This window comes from Lithobates pipiens, unplaced genomic scaffold (assembly GCF_037356315.1).
Source record: "Lithobates pipiens isolate NorthernLeopardFrog02 unplaced genomic scaffold, aLitPip1_a1.2 Scaffold_22, whole genome shotgun sequence".
In the NCBI taxonomy this organism is placed as follows: domain Eukaryota; kingdom Metazoa; phylum Chordata; class Amphibia; order Anura; family Ranidae; genus Lithobates; species Lithobates pipiens.
The window spans coordinates 67106643-67116875 of record NW_027507784.1 but is presented as its reverse complement, the minus strand read 5'-3'; the positions used below and the strand labels follow the sequence as shown (position 1 = coordinate 67116875).

The 10233-nt window shown below is 44.1% G+C and overlaps 1 protein-coding gene across 1 annotated transcript in view; it reads left to right on the top strand.

Annotated features, from left to right (window-relative positions):
• The first annotated feature begins 1294 nt into the window (after positions 1-1294).
• LYPD6B (LY6/PLAUR domain containing 6B) overlaps positions 1295-10233 on the top strand; it is a 110080-nt gene continuing 101141 nt past the window's right edge. Inside the window, exon 1 of the mRNA XM_077447729.1 lies at positions 1295-1439. The gene's annotated coding sequence lies outside the window, so the exon portion shown is untranslated. The remainder of the gene's footprint in view (positions 1440-10233) is intronic.

Genomic DNA, 10233 nt, shown 5'->3' with positions numbered 1-10233 from the left:
GGCAGTGGCCACCGGGCCGGAATGAAATCTCCCGTGCACATGCGCGGGAGTGACGATATCGCGGCTCCGGCCACTCACAGCGCCGGAGCCGCGATACCCGGAAGAAACGCAGAGGGAGCATGTCAGCTCCCTCGGCGTGGATCGGGCCAGATGTCGGGGCCTCGTTCTAAGGTAAGTATTTCATAATGAGCTAGTATGCGGTGCATACTAGCTCATTATGCCTTTTGCTTTGCAGGTGTTAAAAAAAAATAAAAAAATAGCGGGTTTACTACCGCTTTAAGAGATCCTGTCATGCTTTTTTCTATTACAAGGAATGTTTACATTCCTTATAATAGGAATAAAAGTGACACATTTTTTTAATTTTTTTTTAAGATCAGTGTAAAAATAAAAAATAAAAGGTAAAAAAAATATGTTTTTAAACACACCCCTTCCCGCTGAGCTCGCACGCAGAAGCAAATGCATACGTGAGTAGCACCCGCAAATAAAAACGGTGTTCAAACCACACACGTGAGGTATCGCCGCGATCGGTAGAGCAAGAGCAATAATTCAATCCCTAGACCTCCTCTGTAATGCAAAACATGCAACCTGTAGATTTTTTTAAACGTTGCCTACGGAGAATTTTACAGATAAAAGTTTGTTGCCATTCCACGAGCGGGCACAATTTTAAAGCGTGATATGTTGGGTATCAATTTACTCGGTGTAACATTATCTTTCACAATATAAAAAAACTAAATTGGGCTAACTTTACTGTTGTCTTATTTTTTATTAAAAAAAGTGTACTTTTTCAAAAAAAAAAGTGCGCTTGTAAGACCGCTGCGCAAATACGGTATTCTCTAGGGTGTTAGAAAAAAAAGTATAATGTTTGGGGGTTCTAAGTAATTTTCTAGCAAAAAAACAAAACAAAACTGTTGTTAAACAACAAATCCCAAGAAGAGGCTCGGTCCCTAAGTGGTTAATGCATCTTTTAGGGTGTGCCCCCCCCCCCTCCAAATCTTTGTTTATTTCTTCAGTGTTGTCACATGAAAATATATAATAAAATATTTACAAAAATGTGAGGGGTGTACTCACTTTTGTGAAATACTGTACATAAATCTAAATATATATACTGGTGTATATATATTTATATTTATCTCTTACTGTATAATGGAATTAGTAGGGTAAGTAGGGTGCCGATCTCCTGCCCCCCATACACACACACACACACACACTCCGGTCACTATAGAAGAAATGGATACAATGTAACAATCTGATGTCCTGTATAGTGATGATCACAGACAGGGAGTGTGTGCTGGGACCACGCCCCCGCCAGTGTTTGCCTCCAATCAGAGCGCTGCTGCGGTGTTCGGGTGAGTGAGTTCTCCCCGGGATCGGACGGTGCGGTCAGTGCGGGGATCGGGCGGAGGAAGGCGGTGTGCGTACCGGAGATCGGTGTCTATAAGGTAAGTGAGCGGTGTATGAGAGCGGAGGGGGGTCAGTCCGGTCCCGGTGTAGTTATATCGGGCTGGGGGCTCCGATGATCGGCTCTGGAGAGGTTTGTGATGAATGTTGCCCATCGACTGTGATCGGTGTGATCGGAGGATCGGCCGATTGTGTAGAATAACTGTGAGCATTGTACAAGTTGTAGATCCCTGAAGAAGGGGGAGGGGTGTAATATTGATGCGTGTGATCTGCTGATCGGTGAGATCTGTACAGATGACCGATAATGATCGATCTGCCGATCCTGTGTGCTGCGATATTCACACCACTGTCAGCTGTGTATGGGAACATTGTCCGAGTGTTTATAGAACCCGGAGTGTGCCAACCTCTACGTCTACAGTGTGGGCAACTTTTGGCATCTTCCTTGACAAAGATGAGGGGGTCACCCATGTGGTTATTATTGCTGGGGTGTATTCCCTGAGATACGTGTGTGGGTATAAATGATGGGGTATGTTCTCTAATATAATAATAATAATAATATAATGGGTATTTTTGTTGGAGTGTGTTCCAGGAGTTGGGTATAAGTGTGGGTATGTTCCCTGGGTTGCTCATGTCCATATAACTATTGGGGTATGTTCTGTGATGTGGGTATAAACATTGGGTTATATTCTCTGAGTTTTCTATGCAGGTGAAATGCTGGGGTATATTCTTTGGGTTGCCCATGTGGGTATATATGCTGGGGTGTGTTCCACAAGTTGGCAATGTGGGTATAAATGTTGCGGTGTGTTCCTTGGGTTGCTTATTTGGGTATAAATGTTGGGGTGTGTTCCCTATTGTGGGTATAAATGTTAGGGTATGTTCTGTGATGTGGGTATAAATATTGGGGTATGTTCTCTGATGTGGGTATAAATACTGGGGTATGTTCTGTGATGCGGGTATAAATACTGGGGTATGTTCTGTGATGCGGGTATAAATACTGGGGTATGTTCTGTGATGCGGGTATAAATACTGGGGTATGTTCTGTGATGCGGGTATAAATACTGAGGTATGTTCAGTGATGCGGGTATAAATACTGGGGTATGTTCTGTGATGCGGGTATAAATACTGGGGTATGTTCTGTGATGCGGGTATAAATACTGGGGTATGTTCAGTGATGTGGGTATAAATACTGAGGTATGTTCAGTGATGCAGGTATAAATACTGAGGTATGTTCAGTGATGCGGGTATAAATACTGGGGTATGTTCTGTGATGCGGGTATAAATACTGGGGTATGTTCTGTGATGCGGGTATAAATACTGAGGTATGTTCAGTGATGCAGGTATAAATACTGAGGTATGTTCAGTGATGCGGGTATAAATACTGGGGTATGTTCTGTGATGCGGGTATAAATACTGGGGTATGTTCTGTGATGCGGGTATAAATACTGGGGTATGTTCTGTGATGCGGGTATAAATACTGGGGTATGTTCTGTGATGCGGGTATAAATACTGGGGTATGTTCAGTGATGTGGGTATAAATACTGGGGTATGTTCAGTGATGCGGGTATAAATACTGAGGTATGTTCAGTGATGCAGGTATAAATACTGAGGTATGTTCAGTGATGCGGGTATAAATACTGGGGTATGTTCTGTGATGCGGGTATAAATACTGGGGTATGTTCTGTGATGCGGGTATAAATACTGGGGTATGTTCTGTGATGTGGGTATAAATACTGGGGTATGTTCAGTGATGCGGGTATAAATACTGGGGTATGTTCAGTGATGCGGGTATAAATAAATATTGGGGGTATGTTCAGTGACGTGGGTATAAATACTGGGGTATGTTCAGTGATGCGGGTATAAATACTAGGCTATGTTGCTTGGGTTGCTCATATGGGTATAAATACTGGCGGTTGTTCCCTGATGTGGGTATAAATGTTCTGTGATTTGGGTATAAATCCTGGGGTATGTTCCATGTGGGTATTTACCCGGAGACATCTTCCCACCATTCCTCTGGGTGGATAAGGTTGAGAAGCCTGTCATGTGTGATGATCTGGTAGTAAGTGACACATTTCGATGGGGGAGGGGCAGATTGTCGGCGTTTATCCTTCACACAGGTAATGTCTGTAATCCCATGAAAGAGTAATAAAGCGCTCCGTCCCTTTAAAGTTCAGCTTAGTCCCTTTAAACTTTAAAGCGCACCCTGAGCCCTGGGCTGCCCAGTGAATGACATAATGACAGTTCCCTGGTATTCTGCATTAGTGTGGGCGTTGTCTGGGCTCCGGGTGGTAAAATATCCTTCAGGCTCTGAACTCTTCACATCCAACAATACATTCTTACTAACACAATAGCTAATGTTTGATTATAAATAAAGAAGAATATCACAAGGTCATGATTGGTTGTGATTGGTTTACCTGCAGCTGAAAGCTTATTCCTGATTGGTTGCTACACAACTTGTGATGTTTTTTTATCATTAGCCCAAAAGAACAATTGCAGAGATATAATTGGGTCTATTGATTTCTGTCAAGAAAATGACAATTCTGCTAGCTGTAGCAGCATATGTGTATAGAGTTTATATGGCTGCCATGTATGGAAATAATTACAGCAGAGCCGGGCCAAGGGGTAGGCAGAAGAGGCAGTCGCCTTGGGCGCTTCAGCAGGAGAGGGGTGCAGAAATGGCTGGTCCTGCACCCTGCGCTGCTAAAATAATTCACAGCTCATAGGGTGGGGGAGGGGGCACTTTAGCCATTTTGATTGGATGGCATAGGATTATGTCCTGGTATCGCTTTACAGATTATTATACCAAGGATTTTTGAAAACAAGAATGTATATTGATTGAATTATTTTCATTATGTTCACAGACATTAATAGTCCCATGAAATGCAGGTGATGGCTGTCACATTTATATGCCATGATTGTAAGTTGTCCATTGATGCATTGTGTGTTGCGCCTCCTGAACAATGGAGAAAAGTTTGGCTTGCCGCAAGTAAATATTTCTTGTTAGAATCCCACGTTCTTTTCATCGCTTTGAACTTGTTCAGTGTGACATTTGCCTTTCCAGTGACAAGCTGTTGGCTAAGTTCATCTAGTGACCCTGACAATGCAGGGACCGCCTCTTGGATGTATGTTGCATACTTGAACCTGTAGGTGGCAGTGATTCATTGCTAAGGAATGCGGATTCCCAAATCTTGTGCTCAGGGACTGGAGGAGGTATGTGTCTCTAGATAGATAGAGATATATATATATATATATATATATATATATATATATATATATATATATATATATATATATATATATATAATCTATATCTCTAATTTTTTACCAATAGTATTGGGACACCTACTGTTACAACACAGCAGCTGGTGTGCGGTCTGGCAAGATGTGCCCAATGCACCAAATAGGAAAGGACAAAATGATCAGCCATAACTTTGACCGGTTAAATGAATAGCATTAATTATCTTGTTACAATGGCATCTGAAAGTGGGTGGGATGTCTTGGACAGAAAGTAAACATTTTGTCCATGAAGTTAACGTATTGAAAGCAGAAAAAATGGGCATCCTAGTTTGTTGTGCATGGGGCTGTGTAGCCGCAGACCAGCCAAGGTGCCCATTCTAACCCGTGTCCACAGACAACAGTGCTTACAATGAGCATCAGAACTAGACCACTGAGCAATCGGTGGCCTTTTCTGATGAATCGCATATTCTTGTGCATCATGTAGATGGCCGGGTGCATCTTCTTTTAGCTGGAGAAGAGATGGCACCAGGATGGGAAGAAGGTAAGTTGGCAGAGGCAGTGGGATGCTTTGAGCAATGTTCTGCTGGGAAACCTTGGGTCCTGCCATTCATGTGGATGTTACTTGACACGTACCACCTCCCTAAAAATTGTTGCTGACCAAGTACACCCGGATGGCAGTGCCCTCTTTCAGTAGTATAATGTACCCCGCCACACTGCAAAAATGGTTCAGGAATATTTTGAAGAACACGAGTTTGAGGTGTTGACCTTCAAATTCTCCAGATCCCTATCCAACCGACCATCTGTGGGATTTGCTGAAAAAATAATAAGTCCATGGATGCCCCAATAATTACAGGACTTAAAGCGAAGTTCCACACAAAAATGAAACTTCCGCTTTTCGCTTTAAGTCCGGTTATTATTTTCCTTTGCCAAAGCTCCTAAACTCAACTCCATAAAAGCCTGTGGTGGTTATTTACTAAAACTGCATTGTGCAAAATCTGATTCCGCTATGCATAGAAATCGGCTTCCAGGTTTTATTACCAAAGCTTAAAATGGTCCCCCCACCCCCCCCCCCCCCAAAAAATAAAAATAAAAATATTATTAATCCCTTCCCGCCGAGCGTACACAGATGTGCGTACTCGGCTTATACCGGGATGATGCCCACACCTGCAGGTTTTTTCAGCGGGCGATTGGCTATCCAGCCATAACAACCGAAGCGGCTAAAAGCCGCTTGGCTGTTATGCCGGAGGAGAGGGAGGGGACGTCCCCCCCCCTCCCGCCGCCTCCTGCCGCTGTTACCGGTGCTCCCGCTCGATCGGGAGCACAGATTCAAGATCCGGTGCCTCCAGCTGCTGGGGAGGAACTGGAACGAAGCCGTAATCGGCTTCGTTCCAGTATCCTAATCGTAAACACGGAAGCAACGTCATGACGTCACTTCCCGTTTACTTGGCTGCCAATGGCGCCGGTTTTAAAAAAATATACGGTATTCAGAATCGCCGTTTTCGGCGATCTGGATACATTGAAGTGTAAAGGAGGGGTGGGGGGTCTTTTAGACCCCCGATCCCTCCATAAAGAGTACCTGTCACCACCTATTACTGTCACAAGGGATGTTTACATTCCTCGTGACAGCAATAAAAGTGATCAAATTTTTTTAACTATTTATTCATTTTAATATAAATAAAATAAATAAAAAAAAAAAAATTTTTTTTTAAAAGCCCGCCGTCCCCGCGAGCTCGCGAAGCAAAGAAAACGCATACGGAAGTCGCGTCCACATATGTAAACAGTGTTCAAATCACACATGTGAGGTATCGATACGATCGTCAGAGTGAGAGCAATAATTCTAGCACTAGACCTCCTCTTTTTAATTCATGAAACTGTCCCTTTTCCCAAAAAGTTGCGTTTAAAACACCGCTGCGCAAATACCGTGTGACATAAAATATTGCAACAATCGCCGTTTTATTCTCTAGAGTCTCTGCTAAAAAAATATATATAATGCTTGGGGGTTCCAAGTAATTTTCTAGCAAAAAATATGGATTTTAACTTGTAAACACCAAATGCCAAAAATAGGCTTAGTCATGAAAGGGTTAAAATTCCTACAAAAAAAAAAAGCTCACCTCTAAATGCCTGTTGCTAGGGGGTCCCTCGTAGTCTGCCTCCTTCAGTGCCCAGGCACCTGATGTCACTTCCCCTCGGCGCAGTCAGTCATCTGGGACACGTGACAGGTCCCAGATGACTGCGCAGCGTATCGCTGTGCCATTCAGCATGCACAGTGGGTGCCCGGCTGTGGCTTCACAGTAAGAATGCCGATGCCGCCGAGCGGGGAACGAGCAGGGCTTCGTTCCCGAGCATTGCTGGACCCTGGGATAGGCAAGTGTCCGATTATTAAAAGTCAGCAGCTTCAGTATTTGTATTTGAATTTTATTTTTTAAGGGGCACCCCACTTTAATTGAACAAGCTGAAGTTAGAAGCCGATTGCCTGCTATGCACAGCTGCACCAGATTCTGAGGTCACCAGTATTAGTAAATCCCCCCGCTATGTCCATGTACACATAGGCTTTTAGAATTGTTTAGGAGCTGCTGCAGTTAGGGGAGGTTTAACCTCCCCTAACTTCCTTCTCCTGAATGCGGAAGACTAGTGTTTGGGATAAGAATTTTTTGATCGCTGGGCGCAAAACGCACAAAATTGCGTTATTTTGCCCTGTTTTGTGTTTTTCCACAGCCAGAGGTCAAAGTAGTTCAGGTGTGCTTGGAGCCTAATAGGGGTGAGACAACAATAAAAACTGACAGGTGGTCTAATCCCTCTCCATTCTATCCAGAACTAAAAAAAAGTTTTGCCTTTAATTATATTTTCACATATTTTATTTTTTTTCTAAATCTAGTAAGTTGCTACATAAAAAATCCCTTCATTGTATTGGTCATCCTGGGTGCTGAGTGTTGAGAGGTGCGGAGGAGAATTGGAGGACCATACAAGGGTTAACAGTCATTTCCCGAGTACACGGCACCACAATACTTTGTCAGATGATGTCACTTGTCTTTGTCCCCAGCCTGACCCTCCCTTACACCAAACAAGTCCGGCTGGATTGTGAGCGGACATTGTGCCATGGAAGGGTTTTTTTTTGTTCTTGTCCTCAATCAATAATGTTTATTTCCCGGGTTTATTGCTGTTTTTTTTTTCACATTTGGTACTTTCATAGTGGCACCGCGGTATTACGAAAAACAGCCATGAGGGATTGCAGGAAATGGCGCTGTTTTCCATCACTGTGCACTCTGCAAATGAGGCCGGAGACTGCAAACAGAGAGAGAGTTTCTATGGCTCGTATATTTACTTTGTAACATTTCCAAATATGTTTACAAAATAAATTGGGGAATTTCCTTTTTTTTTTCCCTTGTAATGTGGAACACTAGAAAGCGGTGAGGAAAACCCGTGATCCGTGCATTTCAAAACCTACTACAGTTGCAATCTGCAGGGGGTGTCAATGGTAAGTTGATGATGCCCCAAACGTAGGTGTTTTGTTTGCACCGGATCACATAGTATTGAACGTACCATGCAATCTGGGTGCAGTGATTTTCAGGGTGAATTGAGCCTATTGAAAATGAATGGGCTCAAATCGCACCACGCCAAATTGCTTGTACATGGAACAGAAAACTGCTTCGCATTCCTGTGTGATTATGACAAATCCGTTACTTTCCAAATTTTTCAATTTCTGAAATTTCGAATTTCCAAATTTTCAAATTTCCAAATTTTTGGAAATTCTTCATCCAGGTTTGTTGATGGGCACAAGGCTGGATCAAGAGAGGAGAGAGCCGATGGAGATGGGCACAAGGCTGGGTCAAGAGAGGAGAGAGCCGCTGCAGATGGGCACAAGGCTGGATCAAGTGAGGAGAGAGCCACTGCAGATGGGCACAAGGCTGGATCAAGTGAGGAGAGAGCCACTGCAGATTGGCACAAGGCTAGATCAAGAGAGGACTCGGGTAAGTATACGGAGGGGCGAGAGGGCAATACTAACACTGTGACTTTTTTTTTACCTTAATGCATTAAGGTAAAAAAAAGTCTAGCTTTTAGAACTGTTTTAAGATCTGATGCCCATCTCTGGTCCCAGATGTGTACTATAAGATCCCAATCTTGTCTGAAACTCCGCTCACGTACTGACCACACAAATGCAGTGCTGGGTGCCTGGACTGTCAACCGTCACATGGGGGGAGGGGAGAGAGCCTTGTGCGCATTCCAAACAGACTGACTTGTCACCTATATAGGGCTTCTTGTCTTTGCCCTTACGAGTAAATAGAGCAGTGAAGGTTTGAATGTAATTGGGGTCAGAGAACCTGGGGGCACATTTAAAGTAGATCTAAACACCAATTGGATGACATTGTTTGCTTAATCATTGAGTCTCATAAACAATTCCTGTGTCTTTGGTTTTTCATAAAATACTGTTTTTATCCCAGAGAGCCCCCCCCCCCCTTAAATCAGGGTCCCCAGAGAGCCTCTACCTTAAAATCAGGGTCCCCAGAGAGCCTCTCCCTTAAAATCAGGGTCCCCAGAGAGCCTCTCCCTTAAAACCAGGGTCCCCAGAGAGCCTCTCCCTTAAAACCAGGGTCCCCAGAGAGCCTCTCCCTTAAAACCAGGGTCCCCAGAGAGCCTCTCCCTTAAAACCAGGGTCCCCAGAGAGCCTCTCCCTTAAAACCAGGGTCCCCAGAGAGCCTCTCCCTTAAAACCAGGGTCCCCAGAGAGCCTCCCCCCTTAAAACCAGGGTCCCCAGAGAGCCTCCCCCCTTAAAACCAGGGTCCCCAGAGAGCCTCCCCCCTTAAAACCAGGGTCCCCAGAGAGCCTCCCCCCTTAAAACCAGGGTCCCCAGAGAGCCTCCCCCCTTAAAACCAGGGTCCCCAGAGAGCCTCCCCCCTTAAAACCAGGGTCCCCAGAGAGCCTCCCCCTTAAAACCAGGGTCCCCAGAGAGCCTCCCCCTAGCGACGCCAATGGCACCAGGAAACACTTTTTGAAAAATACAAAGTACATTTTATATACATCTGTATAGATCAGACCAAAATGAGGGACAGAGGGGACTTTGCTCCAAATCAGGGACAGTCCCTCACAATCAGGGACAGTTGGGAGCTATGTTTTAAGTGATAATTTCACAATATATGGAGCATAAACAATGGCACTAGCTGACTGTGAGATGCAGGCATTGCTAGACATCAGTCGATAGAATTCTTCCCCGGCATCTCTATCTCCTCTGAGAGATCCTGGCACTCTCCATTATTGCCTTCACGGCTGTTATTGGGTGATAAACCAACAAGCACAGAATAATGGATGTGCATAAAAGGTAGAAGCAGACTCCTCTAAATGTGTGCTTATTTGGTATTGAAGAGGATCTGCCATGAATGGTCAGATTTAGAAATATGAATTGTTTATTTTTTTTTTTTTGTTTTTTTACTGATGTTTTTTGGCTTCATCCACCATTGCCATGACACTGGATGTCAGAAGGCAGGGGGTTGGTGCAGTCAGGGTGCATTCACTGCGACACTTGTGACTACTCTCATTATGCACACATTATGTACGCTCATTTCTAACCCCGATCCAGAGAGTGACTGGAATAAGAATGGCCCACTT